The sequence below is a fragment of the Adiantum capillus-veneris genome, chromosome 3 (assembly GCF_014529385.1).
Source record: "Adiantum capillus-veneris isolate H3 chromosome 3, ASM1452938v2, whole genome shotgun sequence".
Lineage (NCBI taxonomy): Eukaryota > Viridiplantae > Streptophyta > Polypodiopsida > Polypodiales > Pteridaceae > Adiantum > Adiantum capillus-veneris.
In genome coordinates, this window is record NC_140933.1 from 130,933,431 (window position 1) to 130,951,076 (window position 17,646).

Here is a 17,646-nt window from a genome sequence, read left to right on the forward strand (position 1 = left end):
TGTTCCAATGGAGCCTAGCTTAGACAAACAATGGAGCTTGCTTCTCTCCATGTTTCAATGGATCCTAGCTTAGAAAAGTGGTGGAGCTTTGCTTCTCTCCATGTTCCAATGGACCATAGCTTAGACAAGTGGTAGACCTTGAAAAACACCCCTCGTATACAACATATTATGGGGTTTTCATGTTTCAATGGCTCCTAGCTTGGACAAATGGTAGAGCTTGCTTCTCTTTATGTTTCAATGGATCCAATCTTAGCCAAGGGGTGGACCTTGAAACAAGAATCCCCCCCCCCCATGTACAACGTATTATGGGTTTTGAAAGCACTGGGAGAAAATAATAGCTTTGATAAGTGGTGGACCTTGCTTCTCTCCATGCTTCAATGGAGCCGAGGTTGGACACATGTTGGAGAGAAGATGGTTGCCCATGAAATAAGACCATGCATGCTATAATCAATCATATGTTGTACACATGGTGGACCTTGCAATTGTTTTATATGCCTAACTTGGACAAGTGGAGGACCCTTGATTACCTCCAGATATCAACAACAAGCCAAGTTTGGACAAGTGTAGTACCACCAAACCAGAATCTATATGCTACAATAGAGTATAGGTAGGACACGCGATGAACCTTGATATCAAACCATCCATGCTACTAGAGATGATAGGTTTCACATGTGGTGGAACCTTGTATCAATGTTCTATGTGTAGTTTTTGACTAGTGATAGACCTTGAAACTAATCCCTCTAGGCTACAAGAAAAAAGAGATGGATGAGGAGGCTAGACTACTTTTGTTGCATCAATGCATCCCATGTTACCACATATACTATAGGGTTCTTGGATAAGTGTTGGATCTTGTGTCAATGCTCCATGTCTAGCTTGGACAAGTGGTGGACCTTGGTTCTCTCTATGCTTCAAATGGGCAATAGATTGGAGACACAGTGGCCTTTTTTTTCCAATGATTTTATTTTTTGGAAACCTTGGAGGCACCATGTAAGAGGCACTCTAAGTCTTCCATACAATGGACCTATTGGACTATAAAATAATGATATCTTTCTTTGATATTGTCATTATTTTATGCATAATATTTTCTTCTTTTTGCAGACACAAAGGAGTTAAGTGATATAAAATCTAGATGTATTTCACACTATGATTGGCATGAAGATCCTTTTGGGACACCAACTTTTCCTATTCCCAAAGATGTAATTTTCCATATTAACGGTGTGGATTTTGAAGTGCGACTTTCATGTATTGAAGGAGCTGGTTATGGGCTATTTGTGCATACTACCCTGGAAAGTGGTTTGACTATTCTAAACTATGGAGGGCATAAGTATAGATTTCAAGACTGGAAAAAGATATGCAAAATATTTCCAAGAGCTTATAAATATTCTCTTCTAGAGGATCCAAACATAGAAGAAGAGGAAGATCAATCATACATTATTGGTTGTGTAGAAGAAGGAAACGTGTCGGGCTATATAAATAGTTCTCACAGTACAAATGTCTGTCCCAACGTACGCTATACATTTGATCCAAATTTGCCACCTTGGCATAAATGCACCTCTTCACACATCAAGTCAGAAGAATATGGCCATGTATGCATTGAGACTATTTGTCAAGTTGAAGCAGGAGAAGAGTTGTTTGCTGACTATAACTTTACTTGACATTGTAAAGTATTGTACATGGATGGAAATCTCAAGTACATGCATCATTTTCATTTTTCATGGATGAAATCTCAAGTGAATATAACATTTGATTATTGTTTAGTTTATGCTCAACGAGAATCTAGAGTGCTCTTATGCTTTGTGTGTTGTCTAACATATTTGACTACCTTGGCCATAGAATCTTGATTCTACTCTAGATTTGTGATAAATCTTACCAAAATTTAATCAATGTCTAGGTTGGACAAGTGGTGGGGCTTCAAACATTACTGTCTTAAACAAGTGGAGTTATCTTACTTGAATAAGTGGTGGCCTTTGAATCCAAATCTAAGCCAAATCTCTAATTATTTTCTTGTAGTCTAGGTTGGACATTTGGTGGACCTTGTATCCATGTTTCCTCAACAAGGGTGGCTTTTAGTTTTCACTTTAAGTACTCATCTTTAATAAAGTGTAGGATGGAAAATGTTGAGTTAGTAGATTGTATTTTAGACAAGTGGTGTTTGGTGTACGAATGCTGAAAATGGTTGCAAGGATTCTAACAACGACTTTACCTTAAATAAATTTCTTACTAGGAGTTCTACATATAAATATGGTGAATAAAATTCTAGTGGTTTTGAGATACCATTTGTGTGTGTGTTTTCTTAGATTCACAAACTGGGATGGATAACGCTCCTATGGTTCAGTCAACAACTATAGAATCCATAGATTCTATGGTTTCTAAAGTGCCCAAGATGGATGATATTTCTATACTAGAGTCTAGTGTTGTGCAACTTGAGCAAGCTTCCAATAATGAGAACCAAGAAATCGATGCTTCAAAAATGCAACATACATCAAAAGAGACTGAAAAGTCCACTCACGAGCTATTGCCAATTGGTACTACGTCATGTAGCGTAGATGTTGAGAAATCCATGCTTACAATTATATTGGATTTAAATGGTCTATTGTTGAAACGTTCCCCTCAACCATCCTCACACCACAACTCAGTGCAAATGGATTCAAAAAGATATATTATACTCAGGCCAGGTTGCATCCAATTCTTGAAGACTATTTTACAAAGGTTTAATGTTGCAATTTGGTCGACAGCTACTAGGAATAATGTGTATCAAATCCTTGCAGCACTAAACAACTTAGCTGAGGATACATTGCCTTTCTTTGCAATTTGGTCGCAAGATGTTTGCTACACCGCTCAAACTCAAAAATTGTTTAGACCCGACAATCCAAACGTTGAGGCAATGTTCAAGCCTCTAGCCAAAATTGCCATGGGGTTTGAATGTGATCCACAAAGAACAGTGCTTATTGATGACTCTCCTTACAAGGGATGTATTTCACCAGCAAACAATTGCATTTTTCCACCACAATTTGATGCTGAGAAGATGGTTGACAATATGCTCTTGGAGGAGCTACTGCCATACTTGATTCAGCTTGATGAGAGAAGGGATGTGCGTGATTTAATTGCTTCTAATCGTTATGGACAACCTATAGTGACAAATGATAGTGAATACAAACAAATCATGGAGTATTGGAAGCAGAAAAATGATGTTTGGTCAGCTAAGGTGTTCTTTACAAGAAGAATACCACCTGCAAAAGGTGACAGAGATGAAACTATCATTGAAGATGCAAGTGACACAAGCCACCGCAATGAAATGAGAAGAGCCCAAATACAAGAGATCTTGGCAAAGGAGCGTACACCCATTGAAAGCATGAAGGCGTCACAATTGACCACTTTAGCTAGGCAATTGGGTTGTAACACAAAAGGAGTTTTGAAGGCAACCACAGCAAAGGCTTATATAAATAAGGTGAAAGCTGAGAACAATCTTCTAAGGCTGGATAGAAAGCAACCCTAAGGTACTAGTGACATGTCATATATTCTTGATACACATGCTTGAACACTCATGTGCATGGTATCTAACAAATCTTTCTTTTTATTCCTTCTTGCAGGATCTTACAAAGGATACTACTAGATGGAGCTCAATCAATAGAGATTTTGATATTTTTGCTCAAAATAATGAAGCAGTCACCTACATTTTTTGTTTATCAATTTCTTGAGAGACTTTATTTTAGTTTGTAATCATCAAATGAAATGAAAAGTATCCTTCTTATTAAGATTGTTGATCTTTTTCTTGTTCAAACCTTTCAATTGTGATTTATAGTTTTGTTAGCATGAGATTGTGCTTTTTTAGTTTGAAAAAAACTGTCAAAGATCCAAGTCTTTTTGGCTTTACTTAAGTTATTAATTGTGAAAGATCCAAGTTTTTTTTCTTTACTTAAGTTATTGATTGCCTATGTAATAGTCCTTAAAACAATATCGGATGGCTTTCTTGCTCCCATGTCTCACATTGGTCTTTAGGTAAGACAAGTGGTGACCTTGAAAGTATGGTCTCATATCTCGATCAAGTGAAGAGACATGAAGCTTAAATATCACTACTATGTATCTAGTGTTAAACTCCATCGAGACAAAGACTAGATAGCCAAATTGCAGTCGAGTTTAAGTGAAAAATCCATTTGAGCTAAGGTAAAACTTATAGTGCCTCATTTTTCTAGGATTCTACCCCATCAAGGAAGTTATAATCTAGCACAAACCAATTAAGACTCTTTTGGAGCCTAGATAGGACAATTCGTGGAACTTATGAAACTTATTATTGAGTTAGAGTCTAGTTTAGATAAGCAAAAGATCTTCAAACCAGCACTTGGTCTTACTATTCAATATTCAAAGTCCCTTGAGGCTAACAAATTACATACCCACTTGTAACCTAACTAATGAGTAATTATATAGATCTAAGCAAGTATATATAATGAGTCTTCAAACTAATAATCCAAGGGAAGAGAGTAGCAAGGTCCACTACTTGTCCAAGCTCAGCTCTAGACAACATAGAAAGATGCTAGTTCTACTAATTGTCTAATTATAGGCATGGAGAAATGATAGAAGGTTGACCACTTGTCCAACCTATCATCTCTAGTAAGATGGGAGGTTTGGCCTTAAGATTCACCATGTAACCAACCTATACATCATTGTATTATGAAGAGTAAAAAAGCAAAGCTCCACCACTTGTCCAAGCTAGTTCTAAAATCCACATGGAGATAAGCAAGCTCCACCATTTGTCGAATCTCTCTTCCATTAAAACATGAAAAAACTCATCTATGTTGTACAGGGGGACTTTTTTCCAAGGTCCACCACTTGTCCAAGCTAGGATCCCTAGTAGCACGAGTGGTTTGGTCTCAAGATACACCACTTGTACACTCTATGTCATTATATTAAGAAGAACTATGTATTAAGGTCCACCACTTGTCCAACCTATAAGGTTATATCTTAAATGGTATCCTTTCTCACCACTTGAAATGCCCATGATATGTTTTACACGGGGGTTTCATTCCAAGGTCCACCACTTGTCCAAGCTAACTCTATTCAAACATAGAGAGAAGCAAAGGTCCACCACTTGTCCAAGCTAACTCTATTCAAACATAGAGAGAAGCAAAGGTTCACCACTTGTCAAAGCTAGGCTCCGTTGAAGTATGGAGAGAAGTAACCTCCATCATTTTTCCAAGATAGGTGCCATTCAAACATGGAAAGAATCAAGATCTACCATGTCTCCGAGATTCTAGGCTCCATTGAAACACCCTAAAACCATGATATTTTGTACATGGGGTGTTTACATTCAAGGTCTACCACTTCTCTAACGTATTATACCTAGTAGCATGAGTGATTTGGTCTTAAGATTCACCACTTATCCACTCTATGTCATTATATTAAGAATAACTGGGTGTTAAGGTCCACCACTAGTCCAACCTATAAGGGTATATCTTAAATGGTATCCTTCACCACTTATCAAGGTCCATCACCACTTTTCCAACCTATAAGGTTATATCTTGAATGATATTTTTCCTCATCACTTGTAATGTCCATGCTATGTTTTACAAAGGGGTTTTGTTCCAAGACCCACCACTTGTCCAAGCTAACTCCATCCACCACTTGTCCAAGATAGGCTCCATTGAAACATGGAGAGAAGGATGATCCACCATTTCTCCAAGATAGGTTCCATTGAAACATTGAGAGAAGCAATCTCCACCATGTCTCCAAGCTAGGCTCCATTGAAATACCCTAAACCCATAATTTTGTACATGAGGGGTTTACATTCAAGGTCCACCACTTGTCCAACCTATTATCCCTAGTAGCAAGAGTGGTTTGGTCTCAAGATTCACCACTTGTACACTCTATGTCATTATATTAAGAAGAAATATGTGTTAAAGTCCACCACTTGTCCAGCCTATAAGGTTATATTTTAAATAGTATCCTTTCTCACCACTTGAAATGCCCATGATATGTTTTACATGGGGGTTTCATTCCAAGGTCCACCACTTGTCCAAGCTAACTCTATTAAAACATATAGAGAAAGAAAGGTCCACCACTTGTCCAAGCTAGGCTCATTGAAACATAGAGAGAAGGAACCTCCACTGTTTCTCCTAGATAGGCTCCATTGAAACATGGAGAGAAATAAGCTCCACCATGTCTCCAAGTTGCTAGGCTCCATTGAAATACCCAATACCCATAATTTTTTGTACATGGGGGGTTTACATTCAAGGTTCACCACTTGTCCAACCTATTATCCCTAGTAGGTTTGGTCTCATGATTCACCACTTGTCCACTCTATGTCATTATATTAAGAGGAATTAGGTGTTAAGGTCCACCACTTGTCTAACCTATAATGTTATAGCTTGAATGGTATTTTTTCTCACCACTTGTAATGCCCATGACATGATTTACATGGGGGTTTTGTTCCAAGGTACACCACTTATCCAAGATAAATCTATTGAAACATAGAGAGAAACAAAGGTCCACCACTTTTCCAAGCTAGGCTGCATTGAAACATGGACCTTAATACCAAATTATTTCTAGTAGCATGAGTGATATTTTGTACATGGGGCGTTTACATTCAAGGTCCACCACTTGTCCAACCTATTTCCCTAGTAGGTTTGGTCCCAATTTCACCACTTATCCACTCTATGTCATTATATTAAGAATAATTGGGTGTTAAGGTCCACCACTTGTCCAACCTATAAGGTTATATATTGAATGGTATTTTTTCTCACCACTTGTAATGCCCATGATATGTTTTACATGGGGTTTTTGTTCCAAGGTCCACCACTTTTCCAAGATAACTCTATTTAAACATAGAGAGAAACAAAGGTCCACCACTTGTCCAATCTAGGCTCCATTGAAACATGGAGAGAATGATGCTGCACCATTTATCCAAGATAGGCTGCATTGAAACATGGAGAGAAGCAAGCTTTACCATGTTTCCAAGCTAGGATCCATTGAAACACTCTAGGGGGTTTTATTTCAAGGCCCACCACTTGTTTAACCTATTATCCCTAGTAGCATGAGTGGTTTGGTTTCAAGATTCACCACTTGTACACTCTATGTCATTATATTGTGTTAAAGTCCACCACTTGTCCAACCTATAAGGTTATATCTTAAATGGTATCCTTTCTCGCCACTTGAAATGCCCATGATATGTTTTACATGGGAGTTTCATTCCAAGATCCACCACTTGTCCAAGCTAACCATATTCAAACATAGAGAGAAACAAAGGTCCACGACTTGTCCAAGCTAGGCTCCATTGAAACATGGAGAGAAGGAACCTCCACCATTTCTCCTAGATAGGCTCCATTAAAACATGGAGAGAAGTAAGTTCCACCATGTCTCCAAGATGCTAGGCTCCATTGAAATACGCAAAACCCATGATATTTTGTACATGGGTGATTTACATTCAAGGTCAACCATTTCTCCAACCTATTATCCCTAGTAGGTTTGGTCTCACAATTCACCACTTTTCCACTATATGTCATTATAATAAGAGGAATTGGGTGCTAAGGTCCACCACTTGTCCAGCCTATAAGGTTATACCTTCAAAGGTATTTTTTCTCACCACTTGTAATGCCCATGACATGCTTTACATGGGGGTTTTGTTCCAAGGTTCACCACTTGTCCAAGAAAATTCTATTGAAACATAGAGAGAAACAAAGGTCCACCACTTTTCCAAGCTAGGCTCCATTGAAACATGGACCTTAATACCAAATTATTCCTAGTAGCATGAGTAATATTTTGTACATGGGGGGTTTGCATTCAAGGTCCACCACTTGTCCAACGTACTTTTCCTAGTAGGTTTGGTCGCAAGATTCACCACTTGTCCACTCTATGTCATTATATTAATAATAATTGGGTGTTAAGGTCCACCACTTTTCCAACCTATAAGGTTATATATTGAATGGTATTTTTTCTCACCACTTGTAATGTCCATGATATGTTTTACATGGGGATTTTGTTCCAAGGTCCACCACTTGTCCAAGCTAGATATGTTCAAACATAGAGAGAAACAAACATGCACCACTTGTCCAAGGTAGGCTCCATTGAAACATGGAGAGAATGATGCTCCACCATTTATCCAAGATAGACTCCATTGAAACATGGAGAGAAGTAAGCTCCACCATGTTTCCAAGATGCTAGAGTCCATTGAAATACCCAAAACCCCTGATACTTTGTACATGGGGGGTTTACATTCAAGGTCCACCACTTGTCCAACCTATTATCCCTAGTAGCATGAGTGGCTTGGTCTCAGGATTCACCACTTGTCCACTCTATATCATTATATTAAGAAAAATTGGGTTTCCATATCTAAATGGATCTTTGCTTGGATAAGTGGTAGACCTTGAGACCTAAATACCCATTCTACACTAGAGCATTGGTTAAGCCTTATACACTTCAAGCATACCTTTAACAACAAGTAGTAGTTATTAGTTGACTTAAATCTAGTTGAACTCCATGGTATTGAGACTAAGAGAGAGTGTAGCATAAAAAAGAGTCAGGATTTTAATTTGACTTTCTTTCTATTAATGAGTAGATCATAGATGGATTTTGGTATCTAATAAAACCTTAGGGTAGACAATGTAAAAATCATGTCTATTGTTGTGTTTGCATTAAGTGTTCTTGTTCTTTAATTTCAGAACCATTACAGAAAAATGGATTGGCTATATGCTGGCATAAATTGAAGAAAACTATTGAATTACCCATCCAACCTCCTCCAAGACCTTGTCCAAGGAATGAATCACCTCCTTATCACCTACCACTTGCTTTCAAGGACATCAAAAGAGTACTTATCTTGGATCTAGAGGGGTTACTTCTCAAGACAGTTGAAATGAAACATGGAGATTCTATGCCATCTTGGGCTCAACACATGCGACTTGTGGAGGACAAAGATGAAGTTTATCATGTGGTGCGACCAGACGCACAAAGTTTTTTGGATTTTTGTGCTGAATACTTTGAGCTATGGATATGGAGTTGCTATAACTTAACAAGGGTGCAACGCATCACACAAAAGTGTTTTCCTGAGCAGTATACCAAGTTCAAGGTGTTTATGAGTAACAAAAATTGCCAAAATCCAAATATCATGTTAGGATTTACAAGGGTTTATCACAAAAATCTGAGTGATATTTGGAAGATATTTGAGGATTTGGATGCAAACAATACCTTAATTTTTGATGACACTCCATATAGGGTGATGTGGAACATGCCAGGGACATATCTTATATTTCCAAAGATGTGGAGGCAAACTTCCGAGCAACTTCAAAACTTCTTGCAGAGAACCATAATTCCATGGTTGGTAGGATGGTTGTATGCAAGAGATAAGAGAGTCTATACATATAACACAATTGTAAATCAGTATAGTGATTCTGAGACAAATTATGTCCTTGGTGTGTACTTGTCAACACGAAAGCATTGAATAAATATGGCTATAAGATGCTTTTTTTATTCTAGTGTGTATCTTTCAACATTTGTATAATTTGATATAGTCTTTTTTTTTTATATAAAAGGTGTGTCAATTTTATGAACACTTGAATGGAGTGCACCCTACTCTAAGGGGACTTCAATGTACTATTGGAGTGCATCCTATTGTAAGGGGACTCTGATGTATTGCTAGAGTGCACCCAAATTTTTGGGGACTCATTTTTTATTTGATTGGGGCCTATGTTGGGTCATATAGTAAAAGAAATTCATTTTTTGTCAATTCATATCGAGGTTGCATTTATTTGGAACTATGAAAGAATTGATGTTTGATGTCAAAATAAAACTTGTAAGTGTGGATCAGAGAATTCATGGACTTTAAATATGTGAGAGGGATCTTTTTCTTGGGCACAAATGTTTGCTTCAAGAATTTTGTCATTACATACTTTATGTGAAAGAGTTTTAGAATCTAAAAGACTTTGAAAACAAAACTATGGAATCTAAGTGCATGTATTCTTGAATGGCTTGAAAGTTGATGTATACATGCATGTCGCCTTGATGAAGATTTAGATCTGACAAGATGGAAAGATATAATTCTTGGACGTTACCTTTGTCAATTTGGTAATAACATATTTAACTTTCTTTTAATATGGGTGGAAAATATATTATTATGTGCATTTGGAAAATATATTATTATTTGCATATTTAACTTTCTTTTAATATGGGTGGAAAATATATTATTATGTGCATTTGGAACCTAATTGCTTGACCTTCAAACCAAGATTCCTATGTTATTTTTTCATATACTTTTTTATACTGAATTAAGATTGTGGATGCAAGGTCCACCACTTGTTCAAGCTAGATCTAAGAAAGTATATATACTGAGTCTTCAAACTAGTAAACCAAGGGGAGAGAGAAGCAGGGTCCATCACTTGTCCAAGCTCATCTCTAGACAACATAGAGAGATGTTATGTCTACTAATTGTCCAATATAGTCATGGAGAAATGATAGAAGGTTGATCCACTTGTCCAACCTATCATCTCTAGTAAAATGGGAGGTTTGGCCTTAAGATTCACCATGTAACCAACATATACTTCATTGTATTATGAAGAGTAGAAAAGAAAAGCTCCACCACTTGTCTAAGGTAGTTCCAAAATCAACATGGAGAGAAGAAAGCTTCACCATTTGTCCAAGATAGGCTCCATTAAAACATGGAAAACCTCATATATGTTGTACATGGAAGCTTTTTTCCAAGGTCCACCACTTGTCCAAGCTAGGATCCATTAAAACATGGATAGAAACAAGGCTCCACAACTCGTCCAACCTTTATAGCTGCAAAGTGTACCGGTTGTCTAAACTAGGCATGGGAAAATAATAGAAGGTCCACCACTTATCCAATATATTATCTCTAATAGCATGGGAGGTTTGGTCTCAAGATTTAGGAATTGGCTGACCTGTATTTCATTGTATTATGATGAATTTGGTTTTAAAGTCAACTACTTATCCAAGCTATAAGTTTATATCTTGAATGGTATTCCTTCCCATCACTTAGAAAACCAATGATATGTTGTACATGGGAGGGTTTGTTACAAGGTCCACCACTTGTCCAAGCTAGTTTCATTGAAACATGGATGAAGACAAGCTCCACCATTTGTTAAAGCTAGACTCCATTGAAATCTAGAAAATCCATTCTATGTTGTACATGGGGTTTTTGTTTTAAGGTCCAACACTTGTCCAAGCTAAGATCCATTGAAACATGGAGTAGAGAAACACTCCACCACTTGTCCAAGCTAGGCAACATTGATAGTAGTTGGTTTATTTTGAAGATCCACCACGTGTCTAAGCTAACTCTATTGAAACATAGAGAGAAGCAAAGGTCCACCAACTGTTCAAGCTAGGCTCCATTGAAACATGGACAGAAGCAAGCTCCACCATTTCTCCAAGATAGACTCCATTGAAACATGGAGAGAATCAAAGGTCCACCATTTCTCCAAGCCAAGATCTAGTTGTCCAACCTATAAGGTTATATCTTAAATGGTAATCTTTCTAATCACTTGGAATACCCATGATATGTTTTACATGGGGGTTTTGTTCCAAGATCACCACTTGTCCAAGCTAACTCTATTGAAACATAGAGAGAAGCAAAGGTCCACCACTTGTCCAAGCTAGTCTCCATTGAAACAAGGAGAGAAGAAAGCTCCATCATTTCTCCAAGATAGGCTAGCATGGATAAGTGCACCTTGAAACCAACCTTCCTATGAGGCAATAGAGCATATGCTACATATTTTATGTATGCCCCATGCCTCAAATTAAGAAGTTATAGATTAGAAGTGGACCTTGCTTAAATGTCACATGCAATAAATTAAGGAAAAATAGCCAAGTGGATTGTATTCCTCAATGGATCCTTGCTTTCACAAGTTGTGAACCTTGAGTCACTTTTACATTAACTTGGACAAGTGGTGGACCTAGAAACCAAGCTCTCCATGTTGAGATAAGTTGTAGGTAGGACATTAGAACATAGACAACGATAATGGATGCAATATACTCCTCTCCTAATAATCCAATTGATTGAAACCATGATATTTTAGTTGTTTTCATTGTGTATTGTATGTGCATAAAGTGGAATGAGACCTTAAGAAAACTCAAATTTTTGACAAAATCTCTATATTTTATACATGATATATTGAAAGTTGTCCAACCTGGGAATTGGGATTTTCCCACTTTACCTAATATGGTCTTCAAACTAAAAAAGCACAATCTAATGCTAACAAAACTATAAATCACAATTGAAAGTTTTGAACAAGAAAAAGATCAGCAATCTTAATAAGAAGGATACTTTTCATTTCATTTGATGATTACAAATTAAAAGAAAGTCTCTCAACAATTGATAAACAAAAAATGTAGGTGACTGTTTCATTATTTTGAGCAAAAATATCAAAATCTCTATTGATTGATCTCCATCTAGTAGTATCCTTTGTAAGATCCTGCAAGAAGGAATAAAAAGAAAGATTTGTTAGATACCATGCACATGAGTGTTCAAGCATGTGTATCAAGAATATATGACATGTCAGTAGTACCTTAGGGTTGGTTTCTATCCAGCCTTAGAAGATTGTTCTTAGCTTTCACCTTATTTATATAAGCCTTTGTTGTGGCTGCCTTCAAAACTCCTTTTGTGTTACAACCCAATTACCTAGCTAAAGTGGTCAATTGTGATGCCTTCATGCTTTCAATGGGTGTTTGCTCCTTTGCCAAGATCTCTTGTATTTGGGCTCTTCTCATTTCATTGCGGTGGCTTGTGTCACTTGCGTCTTAAATGATAGTTTCATCTCTGTCACCTTTTGCAGGTGGTATGCTTCTTGTAAAGAACACCTTAGCTGACCAAACATCATTTTTTTGCTTCCAATACTCCATGATTTGTTTGTATTCACTATCATTTGTCACTATAGGTTGTCCATAATGATTAGAAGCAATTAAATCACGCACATCTCTTCTCTCATCAAGCTGAAACAAGTATGGAAGTAGCTCCTCCAAGAGCATATTGTCAACCATCTTCTCAGCATCAAATTGTGGTGGAAAAATGCAATTGTTTGCTGGTGAAATACATCCCTTGTAAGGAGAGTCATCAATAAGCATTGTTCTTTGTGGATCACATTCAAACCCCATGGAAATTTTGGCTAGAGGCTTGAACATTGCCTCAACGTTTGGATTTTCGGGTCTAAACAATTTTTGAGTTTGAGCAGTGTAGCAAACATCTTGCGACCAAATTTCAAAGAAAGTTATTGTATCCTCAGCTAAGTTGTTTAGTGCTGCAAGGATTTGATACACATTATTCCTAGTAGTTGTCGACCAAATTGCAACATTAAACCTCTGTAAAATAGTCTTCAAGAATTGGATGCAACCTGGCCTGAGTATAATATATCTTTTTGAATCCATTTGCACTGAGTTGTGGTGTGAGGATGGTTGAGGGGAACGTTTCAACAATAGACCATTTAAATCCAATATAATTGTAAGCATGGATTTCTCAACGTCTACACTACATGAAGTAGTAGCAATGGGCAATAGCTTGTGAGTGGACTTTTCAGTCTCTTATGATGTATGTTGCATTTTTGAAGAATCCATTTCTTGGTTCTCATTATTGCAAACTTTCTCAAGTTGCACAACACTAGACTCTAGTATAGAAATATCATCCATCTTGGGCACTTCAGAAACCATAGAATCTATGGATTCTATAGTTGTTGACTGAATCATAGGAGCATTATCCATCCCAGTTTGTGAATCTAAGAAAACACACACACAAATGGTATCTCAAAACCACTAGAATTTTATTCACCATATTTACATGTAGAACTCCTAGTAAGAAATTTATTTAAGGTAAAGTCGTTGTTAGAATCCTTGCAACCGTTTTCATCATTCGTACACAAAACACCACTTGTCTAAAATACAATCTACTAACTCAACATTTTCCATCCTACACTTTATTAAAGATGAGTACTTAAAGTGAAAACTAAAAGCCGCAACTTGTTGAGGAAACATGGACCAAGGTCCACCAAATGTCCAACCTAGACTACAAGAAAACAATTAGAGATTTGGCTTAGATTTGGATTCAAAGGCCACCACTTATTCAAGTAAGATAACTCCACTTGTTTAAGACAGTAATGTTTGAAGCCCCACCACTTGTCCAACCTAGACATTGATTAAATTTTGGTAATATTTATCACAGATCTAGAGTAGAATCAAGATTCTATGGCCAAGGTAATCAAATAAGTTAGACAACACACAAAGCATAAGAGCACTCTAGATTCTCGTTGAGCATAAACTAAACAATAATCAAATGTTATATTCACTTGAGATTTCATCCATGAAAAATGAAAATGATGCATGTACTTGAGATTTCCATCCATGTACAATACTTTACAATGTCAAGTAAAGTTATAGTCAGCAAACAACTCTTCTCCTGATTCAACTTGACAAATAGTCTCAATGCATACATGGCCATATTCTTCTGACTTGATGTGTGAAGAGGTGCATTTATGCCAAGGTGGCAAATTTGGATCAAATGTGTAGCGTACGTTGGGACAGACATTTGTACTGTGAGAACTATTTATATAGCCCGATACGTTTCCTTCTTCTACACAACCAATAATGTATGATTGATCTTCCTCTTCTTCTATGTTTGGATCCTCTAGAAGAGAATATTTATAAGCTCTTGGAAATATGTTGCATATATTTTTCCAGTCTTGAAATCTATACTTATGCCCTCCATAGTTTAGAATAGTCACACTACTTTCCAGAATAGTATGCACAAATAGCCCATAACCAGCTCCTTGAATACATGAAGGCCGCACTTCAAAATCCACATCGTTAATATGGAAAACTACATCTTTGGGAATAGGAAAAGTTGGTGTCCCAAAAGGATCTTCATGCCAATCATAGTTTGAAATACATCTAGTTTTTATATCACTTAACTCCTTTGTGTCTGCAAAAAGAATAAAATATTATGCATAAAATAATGACAAGATCAAAGAAAGATATCATTATTTTATAGTCCAATAGGTCCATTGTATGGAAGACTTAGAGTGCCTCTTACATGGTGCCTCCAAGGTTTCCAAAATATAAAATCATTGAAAAAAAAAGGCCACTCTGTCTCCAATCTATTGCCCATTTGAAGCATAGAGAGAACCAAGGTCCACCACTTGTCCAAGCTAGACATGGAGCATTGACACAAGATCCAACACTTAGCCGAGAACCCTATAGTATATGTGGTATCATGGGATGCGTTGATGCAACAAAAGTAGTCTATCCTCCTCATCCATCTCTTTTTTGTTGTAGCCTAGAGGGATTAGTTTCAAGGTCTATCACTAGTCAAAAACTACACATAGAACATTGATACAAGGTTCCACCACATGTGAAATCTATCATCTCTAGTAGCATGGATGGTTTGATATCAAGGTTCACCACGTGTCCTACCTATACTCTATCGTAGCATAGAGATTCTGGTTTGGTGGTACTACACTTGTCCAAATTTGGCTTGTTGTTGATATCTGGAGGTAATCAAGGGTCCTCCACTTGTCCAAGTTAGGCATATAAAACAATTGCAAGGTCCACCATGTGTACAAAATATAATTTATTATAGCATGCATGGTATTATTTCATGGGCAACCATCCAACATGTGTCCACCCTCGGCTCCATTGAAGCATGGAGAGAAGCAAGGTCCACCACTTATCAAAGCTATTTTTCTCCCAGTGCTTTCAATACCCATGATACATTGTACAAGGGGGGGGGGGGGGGGGGGGGGGGGTCTTGTTTCAAGGTCCACCACTTGGCTAAGATTGGATCCATTGAAACATGAAGAGAAGCAAGCTCTACCATTTGTCCAAGCTAGGTGCCATTGAAACTTGAAAACCCCACAATATGTTGTATACGAGGGGTGTTTTTCAAGGTCCACCACTTGTCTAAGATATGGTCCATTGGAACATGGAGAGAAGAAAAGCTCCACCACTTTTCTAAGATAGGATCCATTGAAACATGGAAAGAAGCAAGTTCCACTGTTTGTCTAAGCTAAGCTCCATTGGAACATGGAGAAAACAAGCTCCACCACTTGCCTATTATTGCATAGAGATTTTGGTTTGAAGGTCCACCACTTGTCCAACCTTGCCTTCATGTATGGAGATAATCAAGGGTGCAATGCTTCTCTAAGCTAGGGACATAAAAGAGTTTCAAGGTCCACTACATATATGATCTATGATGGGTTGTAGCATGGGAGGTTTCATTTTAAGGTTGACCACTTCTCCAGGTCCGCTTGTCCAACCTCAGATCCATTGAAGCATGGATAAAAAAAGTCTACCAACTCTCCAAAATAGGCAAGAAAATCTCTATAAAACCCATGAATTGTTAATATATGCTATGCTGTAGAGTTTTGTTTGAAGGTCCACTCCTTATCCAAGCTAGAATCCATTGAAGCATGGAAATAAGTAGGATATATCTCTAGTCCAAGATAGGATCCATTGAAACATAGAGAGAATCAAGGTCCACCACTTGTCCAAGCTATGCATGGGTAATTGATATAAGGACCACTATGTTTGCACCTATACTATGCTCTATCATGGATGGTTTTATATCCCACCAATTTTCCAACCTATTTAATATGTTGTATTATGGAGGTTTGGTTTCAAGGTACTTCACTTGTCTAAGGTGGGTTCCATTGAAGCATAGAGAGAAACAATGTCTACCACTTGTCCAAAATATGCTCCTTTGAAACATAAAAGCAAGGTCTACCACTTGTCCAAGATAATGTTTCTCTCCATTGAAGCATGGAGAGAAACAAGATCTACCACCTATCCAAAATATGCTCCATTGAAACATAAAAGCAGGGTCCACCACTTGTCCAAGATAATGTAACAAATGGGTGTTGGTTACAAGGTGTACCACACTTGTCTAAACTAGTCTCCATGCAAGGTCCACCACATGTCCAAGCTATATGAGCTTGGTTTGAAGGTCTACCACACCTCTTGAAATTAGGATCCATCTAAGGGCCACCTTTTGTCAAGGTATGCCTTTAGTGAGTACTAAAACTAAGTAAATTGCAGTACTTAAATACCTTTCCAAGCTCATTAATATTTTGGTCTCTAAGGCCACCACCACATGTCTAACCTATTCTCTAATTGATTACTTATTCTAGTTCTCAAAGTCCAAACATAAGCTCCCTTCTAGCAAGGTTAGTTTAAATTTAGGCTCTAGCACCTGTCTAAGCTAGGTTCAATTTATGAAGCATCGCCATTTAACCATGCTTGGATCTAATGTATCATATCAAGGGGGTATTGATAAAAGGTCCAAAACTTATTGAGTTCAAGCTCTTAAGTAATTAAGTCTTTGTGAGTATTAAATGTTATAGTTTTAGTCTAAAGATCCACCATTCAAAAACTCAAGTAATTTACTATTTACATTCAAACCTTGAATGATTGAGATAAAAAATACAAACTCAATCAATACTATATAAAGAAAAATCTAACATTAAGAGTATCAAATCAGCAACAAGAAACACTAACATGCACAAGAAACTCAAAACATATGTGTCTCCATTTCCAAAAAGTCCTCCATTGACAGAGGATATTGTTGTTGTTCTTCTTCTTCTCTTCGTGGAGAGCACTCCTCTGTAATAGGCACAGTGTCATCTGATTGCAAAGTGGATTGTTGAAGTCCATCCCATTTTTCTATAT